This window comes from Corapipo altera, unplaced genomic scaffold, assembly GCF_003945725.1.
Source record: "Corapipo altera isolate COAL_440 unplaced genomic scaffold, ASM394572v1 48b, whole genome shotgun sequence".
Classification (NCBI taxonomy): domain Eukaryota; kingdom Metazoa; phylum Chordata; class Aves; order Passeriformes; family Pipridae; genus Corapipo; species Corapipo altera.
The window spans coordinates 2,324,631-2,349,738 of NW_020884884.1; positions in this window are offsets into that span (position 1 = coordinate 2,324,631).

The window sequence follows — 25,108 nt, forward strand, 5'->3', positions numbered from 1 at the left end:
GGCATTGCTGTCCTTCCCTAATGGGATGGAGCAAGGAAGGCTGCTGAGCTCTGCTCTGTGTGCCCTGGGGACTTTGCTTAGGGTGCCAGAGAGGCTGAGAATTGCTAGCAAGCTCAGGTTATGTGCACGTTGGTGGTGTTGGGGAAGAAGCACTCAAAACCTGAGATTTTCTGGCATTCCAATGTCCTACTTCGAGTTCTGCACTGTCCAGTTTCTTTAGCTGTAGAGAAAGGATAACAGTACTGGGTATGAACTTAGTCTGTTACTGTGCCAGAGGAGTGTAAATTTGACCCACTAGTGAATTCACTGCTGGATGTCTATGATGTACTCACAGAGTCTGTATGGATTAGATCTTTGTGCTCATTCAGCTACACTCACTTCCCTAGCATCATTTCTTGTGCCTGAGAAAGTCATGGTGTGTGAGAAATACAAGATATAGTTCATAATTCGTGGATGTTCCCCGATACTGCCTCATTAAGAAAGAGAAGTGGTTCAAGCTCATGCAGGAAATGAGAAGTGTTTTAATTTCTCTCTTTTCTATGTATTTCTGGCAATGCATGAGATGGACTTGAATAAAGCTGCTTTTCATTACAGAGGATCAGACTGGTTTCTTAAGTCATACTTGTTCCAAGTACTTTTGCTAGAAGGGAAAAGGGAGGAAACCTATGAACCCTGGTCTCTGAAAGAGCACCTCTCCTGATAAATGTAGTAGTGTTTCTGAAACGGGTCAAGCATTCATGGGCAGGAACAAATTTACAAGATTCCTACCTGTTTCCCCTGGAAACCAGTTAAAATTATTCCTGAGATATTGGTGACTGGTTAGGACATTTTTGTGCTTTAGAAAAAAAAACCCAACAAATCCCCTTGTGTTGACAATTACTTGTGTTGGTATTTTGGATGCTAAGGCTCTTAGTCTTTCTCTGGCTAGCCAGTGCATGCCAGCCTTTTGATTATCACTTATTACACCACAGTTAGAAACTCTTAATAAAATAGCAGAACAGGAAAAACACTTTAAACCATCTAAGCCACATTAAGACTTACTAATATGTCTGATCATATCATCCTGAGGATCATTCAGGGTGTCATCTGTCAGCTGTAGACATTTGGTAGACCTAAGAACCAATTAAGAAGGAAATTTTGTGTTTTCAGAAGCTGGTTTATGTGAAGAGAAAGCTCTTTGAATTGCTGTTCTTTCCATGTAGGCAACCTTGGGTGACCCGAGTTCAGGGCCTTGTTGTGGCAGAGAAGTTCATGTAATGTTGGGCAAGTCACTGAGTTTGAATGCATCAGCTTCTGAGCTCAAGTTCTGCCATGTACGGAGTGTAAGTAATAGTGTTATCCTCCATCAAATAATTCTGTGGCAATGAATACTTCGGGACTGTGAGCTACTCTCGTGCTGCAGGAGTGAAATCTGTATAAGTCATTCCCCTTTCCAGTAGATAGTAAAACTCAATGGAAAGAAGTTAACTTTTGTGACAAAGAGGTTTCAGCCTGCTGCATAATAAATACGCTTGCATCTGGGTTGAGGAAAAAAAGGGAGAGACAAAGTCACGCACCAGCCCTTCCTAGCCCCAGAGACTCAAACTGTTAAAAAAGATACATTATCGGCACAGCACGCATCTGTTTTTCTACTCTATTTTTGTGGCATCAGTGCTTTCAATCAGCCGTCACTGGGAGCACAAGGTGCAAGGGTCTTCAGAAACAATTTTAAATGAGCTCTTCTATATATGACAATCATCTTTTCCCTCCCCTTTTCCTTCTTCTGGATATTTGTCATTTGAGACATTTCTCTATACATTTTCAAAACAGTTTTACAAATGCAGTCAAAGTTCTTGGCTTCCCACTACTCGCGGTGAAGGAGAGCACAGCTCATACAAAACACCAGTGCTGCAGCTGTACAAAGGTCACATGGGGAGGAGAGAGACAGCAGAGAAGGACAGAGAGGTTTGAAGGAAGCACCTGCCAGCACCTGCAGTATTTTTATTCCTGTAGGAAGCTACTTGTAGTAGGTGTGAAGGGACCAGAATGTGGGTTACTCTACACTCAGGTTATCCTTAATGTTGTGCCCCTGCTGTTTTGTGGATCTGCTGTTGTATAGAGCCAGGGGTGTTGGTGTGTAAGTGACAGGGAAGCGACAGTGGACACTCAGCATGAGACTGTGGCAGTTATGCTGCTCCCCAGGTGTTACTCAGGTAGCCCTTTTTCTTTCATCAGTCATATTTCCTTGTCTGAAATGCTGAAGAGACTGCAGGAGGGTTGTTAACCGGTATTAAGACTGCAGATTTCTCTAATTTTGTGGTCACAGACAATAGGGTTACACTGGCGAGATGAAGTCTTGTTTTAATGAACAGATGAAAGAAGTGGTGAGTTCAGGTAGTACAGCCAGTACAGATGGAAAAAACTTAAGGCAATTGTAGCCCACAGCAGCAGACCAGCACAAATCCAAATATGATGAATCTTTTAAAAGACTCAGTGGTTATCTGTCACTTAACCTCATTGGCTTTCCTCATGGCAAGATTAGTTTACACCTCTTTTGTTTCTCTTCTTTTCACATTATTTGAATTCAATATAATCAGACAACTATGTGGTTTTGGGGTCTGATTCCCATCCAAGTGAACTCAGTCTTTCAATTTTCCTCTTTTGGTAATCCTAGAAAAATCTCCTGCTTCCTCTCAGTCCTCTACCACAGTCTTATTTTAGGATGTATATCTACATTCTAGTTCAGTTGGGGTTTTTTTCCCCCTCCGTCAAGGAATATTTTAATTCTTCTGAAGCAGACAGTCCCTGTTGGAGAGGAAAACTCACAGAACTGTGAACATTGCACTAGGTGATAGTGAGGAAGAACAGAATAAAATACACACACGCACACACACACTGAATATGCAACCTGATTAAACAGAAAGACAGGCTTTTCCTTCAGTGGACCACTAACCATCAGTCATGGCACAACCTGTTTTGCCTAATCTTAAGCTATTTGCAAGTATTTAACTCTACTAGTTTTAAAAATGCAGCAGATACATTAGCTGAGGGCACTGGGCAAGAGACTTTTCCTTATATCTTTAAAATTGCCCGAATTGATTTACACCTACAGGAAGCTGCACGTTTAAAATTACTGGCACTGTTTTGTCTTTGCTTTCATATGCGTTTTAGTCTCCCTGTTTGATGATGACATCAGTTCCTTAAGTATCCCTCAGCTTCTATTTAAACATGCTAATAGCAGTATATATGCAGAAACTGGTACACTTGAAGAGTTGTTTTGTGTTACTTGAAGCCATAGTTTGTCTCTGCATCTTTTTTCTCTTCCTTTTACATTTTCTGCTTAGTAAAAGGTTGATAGTCAACAGCTCTATGAAATTATATGTTATAAACAAACTTAAAAAAATTCTAGTTTTAAAGAACCTCTGAAATGGATTAATCAATGCAGCACTTTGGCAGGCTGAGGAGATTTAAAAATTCTTTCAGCCTGGCTGTAGCTGTAAGACATCTTCCCACAAAACAACTGTTATCTTTTAAGAAAAAAAAAAGACATTCCTCTGTCTTGTTTTCCATATAGATATTTGTAAATATAATCCCTTCTGTTGGTTTGGTAAGTCAATCACACAAATAGGTACCAGTTATTCAGTGACTGCCTTGGGCTAAATAGAGCAAATGACAAAAACACTTTTAGGTTGTCATGTGTTAATGCAAAATGCCCCCAGCCCCCAATGCTTATTCATCTTCATCTAGTTGACTAATGCTTTTCCCATGTTGTTACATGTTGGTAAATTAAAGAAGCCTTCCAGACAGTTCTGTCAACAGTTTACTGAAATGTACCTCATTAGTGAGGTTGAGCTGTCACATGAGTGTAATTTAATCCTATTGAATTATCACTCAAAAATGCTTGAATACCAGGTCTTTATACAGTGAGAAAGAAGGTTTTCTAGGAATACTGTCACATCATAAATTGATTAGATGTGAAGCATGCAAAGGAAAAACCCCTGAGTTTTTTTATACTTGCAGTAAGACTCGTGACAGCTCTTTCACTGCATCTTGTATTTTAGAGACCTGCATTGAGCAGATGCATTTCTTTTGAGCATTTGTTTTTCATATTCGTAGCAAAGTTGAGTAGCTGAGTGCCATGCTTAAGATGGAACTTTTTTTTTTTGTCCACTGAAACAGAAAGGAGAAAGAAGAGGGAAAAAAAAGGTAAGGAACTGAAAGGCCAAGAATGGATTTCAGTTGGTGTCATAGTAAATCATATGTATTTAGTCCTCCTTTTAGAGAACACTAGGCATTTTGAAATTTTTGCAGTCAATTCTTTGTTGTTTGACCAATGCACATATTTAATCCTTGAAGTATAGAATCTGGTTCTATATATGTCTATGTGGGTGCCTGAGGGTCTTTAAGCACACTCTGTTCCTACTGAGATAATAGAAATGGACCCCATATGCAGACTGAGTGTGATGTGCTTGGAAAAGCTCAAAGACAGCATTTGTCTGAAAAATTTGATGAGATTGAGCATTTCCTAGATGTAGCATTTTAATGATGCTTTTGTCAGAATTGGTTTGTGAGGACTTGGGAAAAAATTTAATGAGAGACAAGGGTAAGATCTGCCCAGTGATGGGCTTTCCTGGACTGTTGTGGATCATAGTTCAGAGGACAGCTACTCTTCGTACACCCTACCTATATGCTCCAAACACTAGATGGTCCGATTTATAGCAGAAACTGCAAAAAAAATCATGAATACTTTACAGGAATGGTCTTTAAATCTGATCAAACTGGGCAATTGTTTCTCACTCACCCCAGCAATCCTTCCAAGCAAAGCAGTGATGCGATGGACAAATGTACACACAGATCCCACACTTCATCCACTGTTGGTGAAGAGGAAGGGGGAATGGAGTGGTGTCCCAGCAACTCACCTTGCTGGAGAACATCCCACAAGAATTCTGCTACAGTGAAGGAAAGCTCTCCGACACACAGTCCTCTCCCCACTGAAGGTCACCAGGGAGTCTCTGTGGAGCACGTCCTCCGTGCTTGGGGCCAGCCCTACCTAGTTTCCTCTCCTGGTAGGTCTGCTGCCTTTACATATTTAATGAGATTTTATGGTTTTAGGCATTGTAAATTATATTCTCTTTCTCAGACCTCTAAGACCTTCCTCCACCTACCCTCCCTTACCTGTCAAGTTTCACTGGGTATGCTTTAAATTCTGGAGAGGAGAATACTGACTTTGCATAACATAAATGAAAGAGTGAGAAAGCATTACATTTTCATAGAAATTAAATGAAACCCCCAAGATTCTGTCCTTGAGGGGAGACAGCAAAGCAGCAGATATGCAGAGAAACAATAGCTTTGGGGTTTGGGTTTGTGTGAGCATATTTCACGTAAGGAAAGCTCCTGTACTTTGCAGGTAGCAGTTGTTAGGCAAAGCTGGATTTTACTTGGTTTTGTAAAACTAAGAATTCTTGCTGTTGTCCTGCACAGGAAAAGTTGTACATGTCTGTGGGAAGTTTGTATTAAAAAAAAAAAATGCAGCAATTTCTCTTTTGGACTTCTACACTGGTAATTTATTCCTCAGTGGAGCAAGTGCTCATTTTCACTGGGCACATCAAACTTTTCTTCTGCAACAGGGACTGCTACAGGCAAAGAATTTTCAGTAATGAAAATGCAGTGTTACATCTTGTATGTGTGGCTGAGCACAGCAGCTGAGTTCAATAGCTGAGTTCAATAGCAATTCTCAATGCTACTGAGAATGTGTTACCTATATGGAAAAGTTTTCTGTTCCGAGTTACTGTATTGGAAGTAAAGAGATATTAAGACTGGTCAATAGGGTTATCAGCAGAAAACTAATCACTCCTTGCCGCTCCTAAGTTATTATTGCCACAAAGGCAGTCAAATTTGATCTCTCATTACTCTGTATGAGGCAAATGTCTGATCAAAGTATGCCTAATGATTCTAAACACTTCCTTACAAGTGATCACTTCTTTACTATTTTGAATGCTGAGCCAGGAATAAAACAAAAAGGATCACGTGCTTTCTGGCACAGGTCAAGATATATACTAAAAGAGTATCTTGCTCCATTGTCTCAGGTCATGATTCCTTCTCTGGGTTCAGGAAAAAACTGTACGTGTAATTCTGAAATCATACAAAGAATAGTAGAAAAAGTAACATGAGTTTAAATATGAATCCTTATGGACCAACTGATTTTCATTTGGAGCTGAAATAATGTTCAGTAGAAACTCTCCACCCAGTTTGAAGAGAAAAAGTAATTTTTTGTTAAATAGAGTAGTTCCAAGATACTAGACCCTGATTCCTTTTTCCGTAGTAATCCGTTAACACATAGAAGCTCCTATAGCCACCAGGGCCTGAACCAGAACTTCATATAAAAGGGATGCTCTTATTTTTGGGTGGCTTTGGGGAAACAAGAAATTTGGGGTTGGTTTATTTGGGATTGGTTTTTTTGGGGTTGGTTTTTTTGCTGGGGTTTGATTGTGGGGTTTTTTTGGTGATGTTCATTTTGTGTTTGTGAATGTAAAAAGATTAATAATGCTATGCTTTCTTATATTCTTTTGTTTGGGGTTTTTTGGTTTTGGTTTTGGGATTTTTTTGTTTGTTTGTTTTGTTTTGTTTTTTTAATTTATTCTGTACATGCTGTAAGTATGTGGAACTCCAAAAGAGTATTTTCCTTCTGAGCTTAGAACTATCAGTAAGCTGCTTTCTAGCCCTGTCCATAAAACCATTTTCTAAAAGAAAAGCAATGCAAATTATATAACAGTTTGCCAAAATGTACCTAAAAAGCCCAGAAACTGAAAACCACTAAACCTCATTGTTATCTTTCTGATACAAAAGTCTTCTTTATTGTCTACTTTTTCTTTATAGTTCTTTGTTTTATATTTGTTGGTTTTTTTGGGTTTGGGGTTTTTTTCAAGATCTTAAGGAAGAATAAAACTATATATATAGTTTCACTGGACTTCTCTTTCATAGCTAAGTATATCAAGTTGATAGTGGCTTTCACCACTTTCGGAACTTTCTACTTCCTAAACAAAAAATATAAGCAAATCTAAGTAGGATAAATGTTGTAACAGTGGGAAGGGGATCTTATTATCCATAGAAAATGAGTTAGGAAACCAGATATTCTTCTGCAAATTATGGGATAACAATCTTTGTGTTTCAAAGATTATTTTTTTTTAATTCACATAGGGTTTAGAGGTAAATTTGGAATCCTAGTAACTTTATTTTCTGTTTTCAGTTATCTTAGCAAAAAAGTACCTCTTAAATTAAGTCACTTGACCCCTCAAAGAAAGCCCATTGAAGTCAAAGGAGAGATTTCATTTACCCCATGAAATTTTTCATCAAACTTTTCTAGGAAACATCTCGTGTTTTTTTTATTTTTTTTTTCTAAGTGTTGTACCTCTGATTGTTGCTAGCACAGTGCTATTAGACCTTTCTCTTAAAACTAGTTAGTTTACCAGTTCTTAATCCTGGGATAAGCTTATAACATCACATACAGAGATTTTGGGTTTTGCTTTTGTGAGTGGTTTTAAATAATAATTAGAAATGTGGTTTTGAATATTTGAAGTTCTTACAGTTTCTGAGTGCAGTATGCTTTGTTTCCAGATCCGCTGTCTTGTTTTGTTCAGTTAAGCCAGGCCTGGGGTTTGTCAGATCCCTAAGTGGGGATGTGCAACCAGAAAACTTTCAGCTCAGCTGCCTGTGCAACCAAAAATTTTTCTCCTTGCCAAATTAAATGTTTACTGGTGTTATGAACTGACTCTGTAGGGTACTGGGGAGTGTAGGATCACATACCTAGGAGACAGGGAGAAGTTTTATTTCATTGCAACAAGTACCTATCTTGGCTCAGCCATTATTACGATATCCTTAATACAATACCTTTGGTTTAGCTGTAGGTGATGTATTTGAATAAATTGGGTGAAAAATGAGCATCACTGCAGGCAGGCAGAGTTTTACCATTGCCTTTCCTGAAGCCAGGCCTTTACCCAAGGATCTGCTTGGTGGCATCGTTGGAGGACAGTTTCTGACCTGCATTCACATTGACTAGTCCTGATGGGCACTGCAAGAGACACAAAAAGGCTAACAATTTATATTTGATTATGTATTTAGTCCTTGACCATGTAATCCACCACACTAGGAAGTACTTTTCTAGTATTTGAAGAGTAAAAATTCTGCATAGTTTCAGAACAGGAGTAAAAAGAGAGTGTTGCCTGAACCTTCTTCATTCACTATTTCACCTGCAGCATAGATGCGTAGTAAAATAATACACTACAGTATCATCCCATGATATTAAGATCATAGCTTTTTTCCCCTGTGAAAAAGCAGAAACTGAATACCTGGGCACAGAAGTGTAACATAAGAAAAGGGATAGTCATTACTCACAAAGAAAAATGAGAATGTGGAAGCTGATATGCCTAGGAATTTTTGCAGAGGGTGGGCATGTTCCCAGAGCAGGCACATGCATGACTGGAAGAGGGCATTCGCATTTGAAGACAGATTTGCTGCTTGTTTTATTCCTCTGCTTTCGAGTAACAATAGCTTGCAGCGTTAGGTGGTTTGAAAGGGAAGATTCAACTCCCACACCAAAAACCTCAGAAAACCAAAGTCATCCTGGAAAGGGTAACAGAATTGGAAGTGCTTAAAATGAATGATACTGAAAAAGAAATCAAGAAAAAAAATACAATTTCTTTTTTGTACTGCTTGCAGATCTAGTACCTAAGAAAATCCTTGGCCTGTCTTCTTCCCCACCATCATTCTTCTTGAGTTCATGTTGAAAACTGTGCCTGCTTGAAGACAAACTTTGAGAGTTTTTTTTTTCCCCACCCTGCACAAAAGGGCAGTGCAAAGGCAACAATGTCAGTGTCATCACCCCGGTGATAAACTGTCTCTTCAAGCAACATGTCCGCTAATTATGAGAAGAAATAGCGTCCAAAATCTTTAGTTCCCAGTGTTTAGCATTTTACTGAAGTGGAAGTGTACTGAAATGGTAGTACTTTATATGCTCTCCATTTGTCTTTGTAAGAACTGCCCAAGAGCAGATAACCTCATCTTTTCTTTTGATGCATCTACTACAATTTCTACTAGAAACATTTCTGTGGCAGTCCTCTGTGGCAATCTTTTGTGTAGATTAAAAAATGTAAATGATACTACCTTTGGGCTGTCAGGGCAGCACTTCTACATTTTTATCTCATCTCATGGGCTAGGTGCTCCAAGCATCAAGTGAGGTGCAAAGCACCTCTTACCCTTTTACAGATATCATATAATTAGGCATGCAGACATCTTAAATATTGAAATGAGGTGTGACCTAAAAAAGCTGAAAGGGAGCATGTTGGGAATGTCCATACACCAGCATGATGCTGTATGAAACCATTGACAACAGGCTTCTCACAGGGATGTTAGCCCCTGAAAAGTATCCTTTTAGTACGGTGTTGTCTAGCACTTTGCTGGCTTCCTAACCTAACTTGTGGTTTCCATTCTATCTTGGTTATTTCTACATGTTAGGTTGTACATTTAGAAAAAAAACCAACAAACAAAACAAAACTCACCATGAAAACCACCCCACAAAACCCACAGAACCCCCCCTAACAAACAAAAAAAACAAACCCCAATGTTTTGTATTGACTAGCAACTTGCCAGGCAACAGCAGGAGCAGTCTACTTCCCAAGGGCAGATGAGACAAGAGGCAAGGGTAACAGCAAGGGAAGCTCAGGCAGGGGTTTCTCAGCCACACAGTACCTGAACAGGAGGAGCAGGGTGAGTCCAACAACAGCAACCAGGGTCAAACAACAACCCAGGGAGGCCAGTGGACAATGCCAGGCCAAGGCATCACCAAGGCACAAAGGCAGGTACACTCTGTGTGAGAGGCTGGTCAGGGCAATTGCAGCCTGTTGGCATGCTTGGGGCCCTGACACAACCATCTGCCCTGACTCTGTAGATATATGGTGTCTTATATCAAGCTGAGATGTTAAATTGTGTGGGTGTCAATGGTGAAGACACTGGTGCATGCCTGCCCTGGCACAGGAGACATGGGAAGAGCAGAGAGAAGTAGACCTCTTCTCCCTGTGACATGCTTAGATGAGACTGTAAGCAGAGTAACTTGTAAATTGTCTTAATTTACATCTGGACAGGGACTTAAGTGGGCATAACTACAATCCTGATGGCCTCTGACTTTTCCTTTATGAAATAGATCTTGGCTATGGAAATAATCTGTCCTTCCTGTCTCTAAAGGGCAGGTTTGAAAAGGCTCTGGCTTTTACTTTGTCACGACTGGGTTGAGGAAATGTTGAGGAAAAACTGGTTTTTTTCCAGCAGGGTCTAAACGATGAGAAATATTTCAGAGACTTGGAAACAAGGCATACAGTTTAAAAGATATTACTTTTCAGTTCTTCATTGGGTTTGCTCTTGTTTATCTCCTTCATTTTTATGCCCATGAAAAGTGCTAGGTTGACAGACTTGGAGATGAACTTCTCTCTTTATCCAGCTGTCCTGACAATGTACTTCTTCCCTAAGGGACCACTTTTAAGGGGACTGGATGGTAGGTTGATTCCTACATTATGCGTCTCTGCCAGCAACTAACTGCCTGTGAGGAGATGACCTAGTTCTGGTTGTGAAGGTGATGGGATTTTGGTGGGCCAAACTCCTGGCCACAAAAATTTGAGCTTTTAATAATTACCTTAATCTGTAGGTAAGGTGCTTCTTTGGCTTAAGTACAGGGAGAAATCTGTATGCACACAGACATAAAATATATGTTCTTAAATGCCATGTACTTGCTTTGCCTTATATTGCTATTTGCTCTGTGGGCACAGCCCATGGAATTATTATCTTTACAGCTATTTTGCAGTCATGACACTGTTATTACCATGCAGGAATGGGAAAATATTATCTTTTTTTGTGTCAGTTTTCATTAAATTGCTAACATTTTTATACCAAATAAAGAGTGGAGACTGTCAGCCACTTCACGCTTTTTTATCATTGCTAGGTGAACAAGAGGGGGTTCTTTTTGCAGATACTGAACTGTGAAAAATGATTTTTAAAAGGATAAACAATTTCTGTATAAAATACAGTACATTAATCCTACTGCAGCTTAATGTAACTCCCTGAATTTGATCATTTCTTTAAATCCTGAAATCAGTTGGTTCTCGGTTACTTTTCAATGACATTTAACAGTTAGACTTAAAAATACAGAAGAATGCATTATAAGTTTTACCCAAAATGATTATGGCAGTCATTTGAATAAAATACAGATTTTGCAAGCTGTAAAGCATATCATTATACTATATACTGGTCTAACTAAGGTTTGGTTCACAAACTACAGTGCTCTAACCAAGTCATTAAATCTATCTAAAAGGGCCTCATTTGAGAAGCAATAAAATTTTTAATCATTTTATTATTAAAAGAGTGTTTAATATGTAGCTAATTAAATGCCAAAGGCAGGTTATCTGAGTTTAACCTTCAAAAAGAAAATGATGTATCAAAGTCTGCCTCTGGCATCATGGGATAGAAATGTCATCCTCATAATCATTGCGTGACAACTAGCTGGTGGCCTTTTCTAGAGCTATAGTTAAATTACCTGATTAAATTAATAGCCATTTAGGTGTTTTAGGAACTGCACAGACCTATACTAAATGAAAATTAGGTCCATTACATTTTCTGAGTGGGCTAGATAGACCCTAAAATAAAACACGTATGCCATTGTCCACATTACTTAGATTAAGCAATTAAAAGCCCTTTCTTAAAAGCTACTAATTTTCCATAATGTTCCAAGAACTAGGTTTACACTAATGATCAGAGAGGAAGTTTTTCCTCTGCTTTCCCCCACTTTTCTTGTTTATTTTACTATTAAAAAAATACCTCTCAACTGTGCAAGCATATCTGTGTTTTGTGCTGTGTTGACTTCTCTTAAGTCTGATCTCTGGAAGAGCACCAAAGGAGGATATTAAATATACAGACCAAGCCCCATTAAAATCACACAGTGGTCTTCCCTGTTTGAGCTGGAGTTCTTCAGCATTGGACTTTGTCTCCATGACAAGAGAAGACCTTGACTGGCACAGGTGTGTGAAATGACAGGTGAAGAGCACAATGCATGTGCTTGCTGTGCCAGATAGAGAGCTTTCAGCTGTAGGAGTGACTTTCAAGACTCCAGAAAGGATATTTCCTTTGTCTCAGTAGTCTGTTTGAGAGAGAGGAAGAAGAAAACCCCTCAACTGTGTTCATTTTGGATAAGGTGACCAGTCTACACAGTTGTTCAGTTATTTGTACAGTTGCATTCTTTCATGAAATCCTAATGGACTTTCTTGCCCTTCCTATAAGAGATACAGTTTATATTACTGTGCTTAAGGAAGTTGATTGGGAGTGCTGGGAGACACCTTCACATTGTGAGGCAGATTCTGGGGATGGTGCTCAGTGGAGCTGGAGGCACTCACATCTCCTTTTGATCCCTGCCCCCAAAACGAAGATTGTTTGTATCCATCAGATTTCCATGTCCCTCTCCAGGGCAGATTCCAACCACAACCATGGCACTGGTCTGCTCTGAGATCTTTGAATGGTCTGCTTATCTGTCTGTCTCTCTGTTTCCACTCCTATCATCTCTTTCTTGCCCATTTAAGCCATGCATTCTTCATGGCAGATGCTGTCTTTTTACAACACAATGTTTAGCACAGCAATGCCTGAGTCTCAAATGGATCCCATGAACAACAGTGTATGTAATATCTTCTTCCTCTGCAGAAAGCCCAACATAAACTGTTCCAATTTTACAAAGCTACCTTTCCTGATGTTGGTATTACTGTACTTGTCTGAATTTTGACCTTCCACATAGAACTTCATTTCAGTACCAGATCTGTAGATACCTAAGACACCTAATCCTGGATGATTTACTGCTATATGCAGGTATGTGTTCACCATATGGCATTTTCTAAGTACATAGTGTTATCTAAGTGCTTAATGCAGTTAGAACTGTGCTACAGTTTTGATTTAGATATGGATTTTATGGATGCTTATGCTTTAATCCAGGTCTTAATATTTTGTACGACTCTCATCCAGTAAAATGCTCCATAGGTGCAGGTGTTTGAAATACATTGAATCCCACTGAGTCCAGCAGGACTGTATATACACATTTGACTTTGCATGTACACATTTTTAGAGTCTTTTCTGAGTGACATTATAGATTTCCAAAAAATAAAGGAATCTGTTAGAAACCAGGCTCTCACTGAGTAGAGCTGTTTGTTTAGTAGACAAGTCAGTATGCTCTGTGAGTCAAACGTGTTCTTCAACCTGGTCTTTCTTAACACATTAGATAAAAATGTTTTATACATTAGGCTTTGAAGTGATGCAGTTTTAACTTGATTAGTAAATTTAACTGTGAAGCATGATTTGTAAGAAACCTGAGACTATTTTATATTTGACTCCAACAGTGTTTTCAGAGTTAGTAAAATGAAACATGGAGACAATATCATTGAAGAGAAGGTATAATAGAAGCTATAGTTTAATAAAGCATGGCTTAGTATTTCATTTTTCTGTAACAATTAGAAAGACAGTAATACAAAATTTATAACCATTTCTGCAGTTTTAAATGGTGCTTGCATTTTTGTTTGTGGGGTTTTCATTTTTTAACCCTACTGTGTAAGCAACTTGTTTTACCGATGATGTGTCCATAGCATAAAACAGAAGTTCCTACAGAAACATTTTAAATTTGTGATAAATTACGTGCATCAGGTTGTTAGGTGATGATGATATTAATAATTGTGCAAAATACCAGTACTAGATTTATTTGACATTTAAGCTTGAACGAAGTTTAGGGACTTGCAGGGGAGTAGACTGTTTTGGGGACAGTCGCATACCTCCTCACCATAGGAGAGCAAGGACCACAAAATGTTGTTAGCTCAAGAAGTGGACTCTCACTGATCTGCTGAATCATACTAGGACTGTATGTGGTTAAAAATAATCTACTTAGAGGCACCCTCAGTACTTAAAGAAAGTGTCTTTTTCTATCTGTCCCCCAAAACCAATCCAAAAACAACCCCCAAAATTCCATTTTCTTTTCATAAGTGAATTTGGCTTGCAACGCAAGCACTATGGTTTTGACAGCTACTACAGTTGCCATTCAGTAAATGGGGATAATTAATGGAAGAGAGAGGCATAAAATAAGGAACAAACTTGGATAGAGAATTGATCTGTAGAAGAAAGAGAGAATCTTTACTTCATCCCTTGTTTACACCAAAATTTTGCTGCTGATTTTGTTGTTTCTTTTCTATAAATGTGAGTATCAATGCATGTGTGTTTACTGAAGGCAACATGACTCATACCCTTTGGGTTATCTTCATAAACTCTTGAAGTAATTTTTTTTTTTTTTTAGTAGGGATGATTAAACAGTGATCAAAGTAAGGGTGAGCACAACCAAAGAAAGTGAACTCCTGAGCTCCTTAGAGGGTCCCTCACACATATCTCTGGAGTCACCCACAGGTGTTGCCTCAGTGTTTGGCTCTGAGCAAGGACACACATCCTTCTTCAGTACTTGCAGCATAACACCTCATTTCTCAGTACAGCTGTGTTTTCATCTGTCCTCACAGAAATTTAAAAATCAACATGTTGAAAGGGGTTTCAAGTAACATCTGACTTTTCATTTTGTGGGGATACCTACATGCTTTGCAGCATTTCCTCATCAAACAAGCAAAGGAGGCATTTATTTCCCCAGCACTGCAAGGGCATGCAGTGGCCATGCCTGGCCCCATGGTGCAGCATTCTGGGGCCAAGTGTGAAGAGAGGTGCTGTGTCTGCCTGAACCAGCTGGGATAGGCACTCAGACAATGCTTCTAAGTGGGCAACATGTAATCCACATAGCTAGGATTTGGTAGAAGTGCTGCCCCAGTATGATTTGTGGGGTTCATATAATGTTTTAGGTCTGAGAGAAGCCAGAGCTGCTGGACAGGGTAACATTTTCAGGAACAGTTTCAGTTTTGAGCTTTTAGAATCTTGATAGGTGAGTTAGAAGTTATTCCCGTACTTAGCATTGGATTTATGCTGATAACCCATATATTAGCATCAGCATGAGCTGCTTGCATAAATGTTGCTCTGTGGTGTATAGGGAGGTAAGAACCACTGAACCACTGTGATCCTGCTGCAGGAGGTGTATTCTGAAACACCAATAGCAAGTTTTACTAGCCCCAAGAGGAGCTAAGTTTGCATGATGCAGATATGTTGTACATAGCAAACTGAAACTACAATAAAATAGCAATTTTATAATTACAAGATGTCTTTCATTGAGACCCCAACATGTTTGGGGAATTTTGAAGCACTAATCATAACAGAATTTAAATATGAACCCTGTTTTAGTGCCCTGTCTAGTGTTGCTAAATGTGTGAATTAAGGCACAGAAACAAATGACCTTTATATTAAAATATCAAGTAATTTCTAACCCAAACTGTTTAATGGAGACTTAGACAGTACAGGCTGTACAGATAGAATCATAGAATGTTTTTTGTTGGAAGGGACCTTAAACATCATCTAGTTTCAACACTCCTGCCATGGCTGGGGGCAACTCCCACTAGACCAGGTTGTTCAATGCCCCATCCAACTTGGCCCTGAACTCTGCCAGGGATGGGGCATCCAAAAGTTCTCTGGACAACCTGTTCCAGTATCTTACTACCCTCACAGTAGATAATTTCTTCCATATATCTAACCTAAATTTCCCATCTTTCAGTTTGTACCCATTCCCACTTGTCCTGTCACTATGGCTCCTGATGAAGAGGAGTCCTTCTCTGTCTTCCTCATAGGCCCCCTTCAAATACTGGAAGGCTGCTGTGAGATCTCCATGCAACCCTTTCTCCAGGCTGAACAGCCTCAGCTTTATCAGCTTGTCTTCATAGGGGAGGTTCTCTAGCACCTCAAAATAAGTAAAGAAAACAGCCTTGGCCAGGGCTCTTCACCATCCACATACAACTGATTTTTTTTTTCATGAAGGAAATGCATTTCTTGACAACACCAGACAAAAGAATGAGAAATACAAAGTAGCAATGAAGGCACAGAGGTGCTTTTCCTGTTATGAAACATATGGGAGAAAAGCAGTCTTGTAAAAAAAAGATTCTGAAAAATATCAAACACAGGCCCCAGGTGAAGAAAATGCCATTGGAGAAAATGTTTTAGCAGTGCAAGTTCTTCAGAAATAGATATTTCAGGTGATTTTTTTTCTCTAATAGTAGCTGGCTGACATTTTCCAAATGTTATGTTCCTTAAAATTACTTTAAATCTTCCTTTGAAGTCTCCACCTTGTGGGGGAAGGGCTCCACCATACCAAGATTTTACTGGTGGTACCAGGCTGAAATTTAGATCTCTTTGGTGAAGCATCTCTTTGAGAACAGATGAATCTCTGATCAGGTGACTTGTCTTCAAGTGATACATAGACTATTTCCTTTTTTCAAAAGCTTGTTTTGCAAAGAGCTTTCCTGTATCCTTTGCAAGATCTTGTCTTTCCCTTTAGTGCTCCAGTTCACAGTGGTTTTGTGGGAAAGGAAAATGAAGGAAGTTAATTAGGGTTTAAGCCTGTATAAAACTAGTTACTGGGCTTTCTCTGGAGCAATTCCCACTGCCTTCCATAGCAGTTGAGCTTAAGAATAACAGCAATAGTTTAAATAAAGTTCTTCAAAAGTTTCTTTCTTTAGTTAAGAATCACATCCCTATGCTTCACTGAGTCTTGACATTCCATTGGCTTCACTGCACCAGCTCAATATGAGCTAAGATGACAGAACTGAGCACCAAATAATTCTTTTGGTGAGGAAAATGTGCTTTAAGCTCTAAAATATTAACAATAAACACAAATCAATGTGTCTTTATGGCTAGATCATGATTTCAATAATGGGATATTGGATTTGATAAGCATTGGAAGCTGCCAGAGCTGATGAGTTAAATACTAGAAAAAAAATGAAAAAAGCACAGTGCAGACCAGTTAAAAAAAAAAAAAAATTTTTGAAGAAAAATGGAAAGACAAAGGGTGCAATTTAATGTTTAGAATATGATTGGCGGTCACTTAGTACCAACAGGGTGCTGAAAATGCTGAAATAAAAATGTAAGTGATATTAAGTGTAATTACAATGATTCTATTGCAGCATCTCATTTTCAAAGCCAATTCACTCTTAAGGCAGACTTGCCTTTTCAGTGTTAGTACTAGTCCAGACTTCCAGACTTGCCTGTTTGTCCCTTTATTCTGAGAGGAAAACAATAAAGAAAAATTATATACAAACAGTTTAGATATTTATATGTCTATTTCTTCCACCCATCTAGTTAATTATGGATTTACAGGATTACAGCAGAGATCTGAATTTCTCCATGACATATCTTCAGGGTGTTGAGAGCTGACTAAATCCCTTTAAGTTTATAAGGAGGGACGGGTTTGCATGTGCAGTCTAGGCTCACCGTACACTGTAACCCAGCTATAACCTATTACCAAGGTGGTCCAAGGTGAGTTCATTCAAATGTGGGAGCTTCTGAAAGGGTAGTGAGCTGGTACTCCACGTGGCTGGAGCTGAGCCCCTATTGGAGACAGAAATGTAGATCTATTTTTTCCAGTTGATGTGACTATTTGATGAACTGTCATTGCACATTAGAGGTGTCCATATAGGAACAGAGCACCTGGAGATGCTCCTGAAAGGTGGGCTATGCTACCTGGTCAGTGGTTCCTGGGTTACTGGGATTTTTCTTCAGGATGCCAGAATTGGGCAGTTTCTTTCACTACTTGAAAGAAATAAGCACACTTCTTTCCCAACAGTTCAATGAGGCACACAGAACGGGTGAGAAACCCACTGTAATATTTGAGTAATGAATATAAAACAGCCTGACTTCTGTATTCTCTTTTATTTTTTTTTTAGCCCTGGCTTGTAGAAAACCAAATAAAACTAAGCTCAGGATCCTTTGATGCCTCATAGTTTTCTTTGCTGAATCAAATTCATCACAAACAGTCTGGACCTGTTAAGTTTATTTCCAGCTTTTACAGTGTTTACAGCTATTTGGGTCTTTGGGGTGAACTCAGTGGAAGTGTTGACCCAGAACTGAAGACTAACCCTGGATTCAAGCAAAACATGCCACAAATAACTGGCTTTGTGTTTGGATCTACTCTAAAACAAGTCAGGATTTTTTTCTCTTATAGTTTGTCCAATATTAGCCAGGCTTCCATAAAAGGCTTATTTTGATTTTTGGCACAAAGTTTGGGGTCAGTTTTTGGAAGGCAGTGTTGTTTACCTTAATTTGAAGCAGTGGTCAATGTCTCATAAAATTTGAAGATGTGGAATAAGATACGTATCTGTTTGCTAATGCAGAGTAGTGCTTTATTTAAATCTGGTTTTGGGGTGGGCTTTTTTTTGTTGTGATTCTGGGGCGGGGTAATTTTTTTATTTATTTTATTTTATTTTTTAAAACCTGTGTAATTTTTTTTAACATGGCATTTGCTGGCTGCCTGCACTGCTCCTTTAAATACTAGCTGGGAGATACAAACGTGCATTACCTCTGCCATTCTGAACAGTATATTTATCATTTTTATTATTTATGTTTTTGGCTTGCAGTGTGGATGCAAATGTATTAAATGCTGTTAAGACCTGTGTGCTTTAGCATCTGTGGAATATCATCACACCTCCAAGGCTAAGCCTGCAGCTAAAGTGTTTAAGAATTTATATGGCCATTCTTTTTCCCTCTCTGTGGCATTAGAGGGAGGAAAAAAAAAGCAATAATGAAATGCATAACCTACATCCACAGAAAATATAACTGGTCTATTTATGATTATGATTCACAGTTCGGTCACTAGAAATATACTACTGTTCTGCAGTTTTATGCCTTTAGCAGTTATTTGTTAATGGCAACTCCTGCACATTTTTTCCCACAAGTCTTTTGGATTTCAAGAGAAAATGTGTCCTTCAAACAAGTTATTTCTTTGAGGGATCTTTCTGTAAGTGGATTCCACTGTGTATTGACTACTCATAGTATTTTCTGTTATCATCTTGTCAGGGTTCAATTCATTACTCCATTCATTATTCAATTTGTTGGGCCATGAGCATCTGAATAATTGAAAACTGCAGAAGTATTATAAATTATAGTGTCGCCATGAAATCCTAGTTTTAGTGTTTATGGCTTGACTTTAAGAAATCATTCTCTGTTGAAAGTTGGCATATGAGGTCTCATCTTTAAAGCAGAATCTTATCAGTGTGGTGGTTTTTAATATCTCTATCGCTGCACACTTAAGAACTCAGGTTGCCTATGTGTATTAAGTTACGGACTTTTTTAACAGTTTATCTGTTTTTTAATTACTATTGCCATCTCGGTGATGTGGACTAGGGACAGATAAAGAAATTAATTTGTTTTGAGGTTAATAAGCAATTTACAGATGTAAATTAAAAGACTTTTTTTTTTCCTTTCACAAAATAGAGTTAATATAGTTCCCCTTATTAAAGAAAAAATATTTTTGTGGTGTTTTGCAGGTTAAAGATATTCCTATACAGAAATATAAACTGACATTTAATTATTATCTTAACTAAGTACAGTATGTTTTAAATGTGTTTTCTTAATTTTATTTTTACCTCCTGTGTTTTGATTTGGAGTAGTATTATATTTCTACTTTCTGGATAAATTGTATTATATGACATCATATTTATTTTAAGACAAGAACTATTTAATTTCTAAAAATATGAATACCTCATAGACTACATTCTTCTCTTGATTATGTTGCTGAAAGTTCAGCAGAAATGTGCAGGGTACCCTGCATTTCTTGTTTTGAATTTTTAAACATTGCCTGTCTTTGGCCTGTTGTAGGCCAAATATGGGAAGATATGACAAAAGAAGTGAATGTGTCATTAAGGCTACAAAACAATTATTTATTACTGTGCTAATTGTGTGTAGCCTCAAATGCTTCTTCATGAATAACTGTTAGGATCATCTAATTTTGTTATAATAATATAGGAAAGCTTATAGTCATGCTATTGGCAAGCTACAAAATACCAAGAATGCTGTAGTGATGAAGTTTCCTGTATCAGCACATGCATTACCACGCCAGCCATCTTTTTGTGTTTGGCCACCACCTTATGCAGAAGACAAGAGAAGGGTATTTTCCTGTGATGATGGTTCAGGGATCACTGTTGGCGCTCAGAGCTTCGTTCAGCAACAAAAACCTGGGTTCATGGTATCCTTTGGGGTATCTTGGCTGTCCTGTGTTTCTACAGCTGTTTGTGCAACAGGGTGCAAGGCTTCCTAGATTCTGAGAATCAGCCCTCTCTGTGCAGGTGCCTCAAGTACCTTACAATCCATCTCCTGACCGAAGATTTGAAGGTGTTCAGCCTTGCCGGCTGCATGCTCTGTGCAGCTTACAGAGCAAGCAGCTACCTAGAGCTGGCTGCAATTTTCTATCAACAAAAGAGATAACTCACACAGAAGAAGCAAAAATGGAGTTTCTTCATACTTTTAAGAATCTGACCCTCTCCACAAAGCCGAAATGAAAAACCCTGCTTTTGAGTCTTCCCAGTAACACCACAGCAGAAAAAGGCCCCAGGTGGCTCTGACTGCCAGGGATGTTCAGCTCATTTGTCCAAGAGCTCTCTGAGCAGTGTTCACAGGGACAGCTCCGTGGGAAGCCTAGCCTTGCCAGCACAGCTGGCCACTGTGTTGCCTTCACAGCTGTAATGGTGATGCTGTGCTGCAGCTGCAAGGAGGCTGAAAGCCAAGAAATGCAGGGTCTCTCTGGAAGCAGGGAAATCATCTGGGATCTCAATGAGGCCTGGGAGAGTTTGATTTGTGGTCCAAATCCAAGCATGTGTTTACCATGTTCTTAATTTACATTGCCTGCACAAATTATCTTTGGAATCTGAGTCTTTGTACTAGGCAGGAATGAGGAATTTTATTCCCTAAGAAAAAGTGTAGGAAATATGTTTTATATATCCTAATTTCCTATGGGCATCTAGAACTCCTTCTTCATCATGCAGGAAGTAAACACAGGGGGAATTCACCCCTTTATGAGTTAAAAACTGCAGTTATTACCACTGTTACTCAAAATTGGGTAATTTTTTTGCCAGGTTGAGGCAAAAACATCTGCGTTGTGGAAGAGCTGAAAGCAGCAGCTCAGTGTTAACATGGCAATGCCAAGTTGTCTTAATGTGACTGTTGTGCACTTGCCCACAGGACTGCCAGGAGCTTGGCCTTAGTATTACTAAGGCCAACTGGAGTTTTGCTTTCATCTTTGTCAGATCCAGGGCTTCACTCCTGTATTCTCTATCATGAATAATTTTAAGTGTCAGGACCAAAAAATGTCTTCAACACTAGTCAGTGGCAAGATGCTAAAGGCTATCACAAAGAGAGATGATACCTATGGTTTCTTGTGGGCAGGTGCAAAAAGACCGAGTAAAGGGGTAGTGATGAGACAACATGGAAAGCTCACCAGGTCTGTGCTGTACCTATACATAACTAAATCCCTGAATACATATGTAGTTCCTCACCAGATTTCTGCACATAATTTTCAGTGAAAGCCAAACAGGAGGAAATGTTAAACCTTTTAGAACAATGAATTTGTGTTGGTAGGAAGAGACCAAATTTGTTTCTACCTGCATCTGAAATCCTCATGGTGATCTTGATGGCATTTGTTTGGATATGCAGTTGATGGGCTAAACAAATCTCCAGGATTACTAATATTGTTGATTTTGGAGAAATATTTAAAAAGAAAACCCAAAAAAGAAGCAAGAACCAGATGGGGGACAAAGACACATGGCATCTGTCTGTCTGGTCCCCAACCTCAGCTGTGCTATTATTCCTTTGTTACCTGGGGATATGGCACAGAACCATTAAGGTATTCCAGCATAGCCAAAGCCCAGAGCCTGGTTCCTGATGATATTCTTTATAATAAGTGGGGGAAAAGCATAAGGTGGGGAAAAAGCATGATGTTGGGAGGGGTGGGAAGGAACATTTGCACATATTTGGTTGCATTCGGACAGGGATCGGGACCCCCATATGCCATGTGGGTCCCTGGTGTAGGATCCATGGTGTAAGTGGAGGAGATGACCTCTTCTGGGAGGGTGTCAGGCTTGTCCAAAGCCCCTCGAAGGCAATGGCTGTTGAGAAGGGATCTGGCCACGTGAGGCCTAAGTGAGGTACTTAGAGAACAAACTCCTGGTGCATAATGGAAGAGAGGCAGAGAATTAAAGGGATTTGGATCTGTGAGGGTGCAGGTAGGTGTTGTGATGGTGAGCAAGCATCAATGCACCGTGGAGCTGGGGAGTACAGGCAGCATCAAAACTGGAGGGGAATAGGAGGAGGGAGGTTGATGAGCAGGGAAGAAGGTAAAAAGGTTAGCAGTGAAGTATGCAACATCCTACTAGCTTTATTTTCTGTCCCGTTATTGATAATCTTATTTCTCAGTCATTATGTAATGGGCAGTTAGTCTGAGTAAGAAGACAGATTAGGTGTAGTAAGCACAGTGATTAAAGCAGCAGGATAGAAAACTGCTTCAGGAAATCTTCTGCCCACTAACACTTTTTTTATATCGAAGGAGGTAGCATCTGATTTAATGATATTTTCTAATAAAGTAAGGATTTTAATCTGAAAAATGTTTTTCTTGCCTTCCATGCTTTTAAAATCAGAGGCTGTTTGAAGTCAAGCAAACTGTTCTATTACCAATCTACTACATATCCCAGCCCACACTGACAATGTCTAGCTTGAATTTACAAATAACTGGGGGGTTTTGAGACCTAAAGAGCTTTCTATTTATGTTTTAGAATGAACAAAACTGGGTTTTCAGGGAAAACGTATTCTCATGTTCAGCAGTGGAGGAGCTGCCTTTGTGCCACAGTACTACTCAGAGTGTAGGATCATATTTAATAAAGAGATATTTAGTTTGCTATTGGAAAAGGATTGCTGCAGGAAGATATAAAAGCTACTTAGATATTTTTATAGAACTTTTGCATAAATCTTGTATCCATAACCTGATCTAGTGACATAAATATTAGCAGCTTGTTTCTATTTCACCTACTATAGAACCACTGCTGTCCTACAGCAATAACCAGCAAGGGAATAGAGCTATTTGCTGCTGTCATAAATAAGATGGGGTGTCACAGCTGTTTTCATTTGACTGAGCAGTAATGGAGTTAATTATACTTCCAGTCTCTTTGTTTTTGATCTGTGTTTCCAAAGTCATCTAAGCTTCTTGAATTCTTGCAATTTTTTTAACCCTTTTTTCTGTTCACCTAGGTTAGACATTTTCTGTAATTTAGAGGGCATTTTATTGTTATAATTCTTTCTAGTATTTATCTATACTTTTCTTATTACTTAGATTTTATTATTATATGAAAACCTCTGCTGAAAATCAATGTATTTATTTGTATTAAGCAACATAACAGATAGAGAGCATGGTCTTTTGGAAGACCAGACACAAAAACTTACTTTTGCTGAAAAACAAATCTGTTTTCACATCTAGTAATGCAGGAAACTTGCTTTAAGAAAAAGAACAACATAATAAAGCTATTCTTTGATCCAATCAATCATATTGCCAAAATAATGAATTCAATTAGGGAAGTAAAAAAGACAGACAGACTTGCACAAATAAGGAAAAGATGATTCATGTTTAGGAACACTAGTCCATATAGCTGCTTCACAGCAGCACATCAGACAAAACTTATGGCAAGAAAACCTCTCTGGTTTTGGCTACTATTAGTTTTTCAATTACTTGCATTTTTTGTTTGTTCTCTTCCCTTTATTTTTGGTTTGTTTAGGGTTTTTTTTTAATGCAACAGTAGCAGATAAGGGAAATCTTTGTTTATAGGCATTAATGGCAATATCTTAAATGTGGCCAAGTTTTGCAAAGATAATTTATTAAGTCTGTAGTCATTCAAAGAAATATAGTTGTTGAAATGTCTGTGATGGAGGCTCTGATTCTGACCCAGCTTTATGAAGTTACTGGTTTTATGGAAGTCAGACACCAGAGTGTGTATGAAAATCACACTGGACACCTATCTGCATATCTCCATGCTTAAAAGGTGTTTTGAGATGTGCCTTCAGTGATTTGCAAGCAAGTGACAAAATGAAACATGAGAGCAGCAAGTACTACAGCTACAATTCTCTAGTATTAATAGTCTATAATTGTTAAATCTCAGAAATACCCTTGAGATTGTAAGCAAGGAGGTATCTTCAACAGTCAAACATAAATAAGGTTGCTAATACACACTTAAAAATTCAAAGTTACTTGTAATTTAGCATGAGAAAAAACACTGACATCGATATATGCTAGCATAAAAGTCTGTGATAAGTAACCTTGCTCTTAGTGTATTTAACTAATACAGTCCTCAAATCCAGTTGTCATACTGTTACGCAGCATTACAAGACTAAGGGTTATGTATTATTTTGTCCCATAGTTTAGGGTTTTTTGACAAATAAGTAACTAACTGAGCAGACAGGATGAGGAGAGAGAGAAGAGATGAACTTCCTGGAAGTCCTGCCAAAATGTCCCATCACTGGGACACAGTGGCCTTGACACACAGAGGAGTGATACTTCTCAAGTGTGGTTTTAGCAGACTGCTGTCTCAAGTCAGCCCTTTGAAGGGACTGCTTGGGAGTGCATTTGTTGAGATGCTGCATATCTACTCAGAGCACTTGTAGATGGGGAGTGGCAGTGACACTGTCAAATACCTTCACAGAAGACAAAACCAGCTTTTGGGGTGAGGGGAAAACGTTATTCTCTAATGACTTAATACTAGTTCAAACTAGAGTGTGAGAAGTCAAAGTTTCCATTTTCTGCTGCCAAAACCTTCAATCTCCCCCCACACCTCACCCCTACATATGGCTATATATGGTCAGGGAAAGTTTGCAAGTTGATGTAAATTCTAGGATGATGGGAAGATATTTATGATTTAGTGAAAGGTAAACAGAAGGTTGAGCATTGTTTTGTTCTGGGGTTTTGGGATTTTTTTTTTTGAAGGTAGGTAAAATTTAAAATCCAGATTACATTGTGAGGTGTATAAAACCTCTACTTTCAGTAGTGGATTTAGCCAGATACAGCCTTTGCTACAGAAGGTCAAATCTTTCACTCTGAAGTCTTTCAGACTCTGAACCCAGTTTGCATATTGAGCTCTCAGAACTATTTTCAACTACCAAGGGCATCTGAGCATGAAGA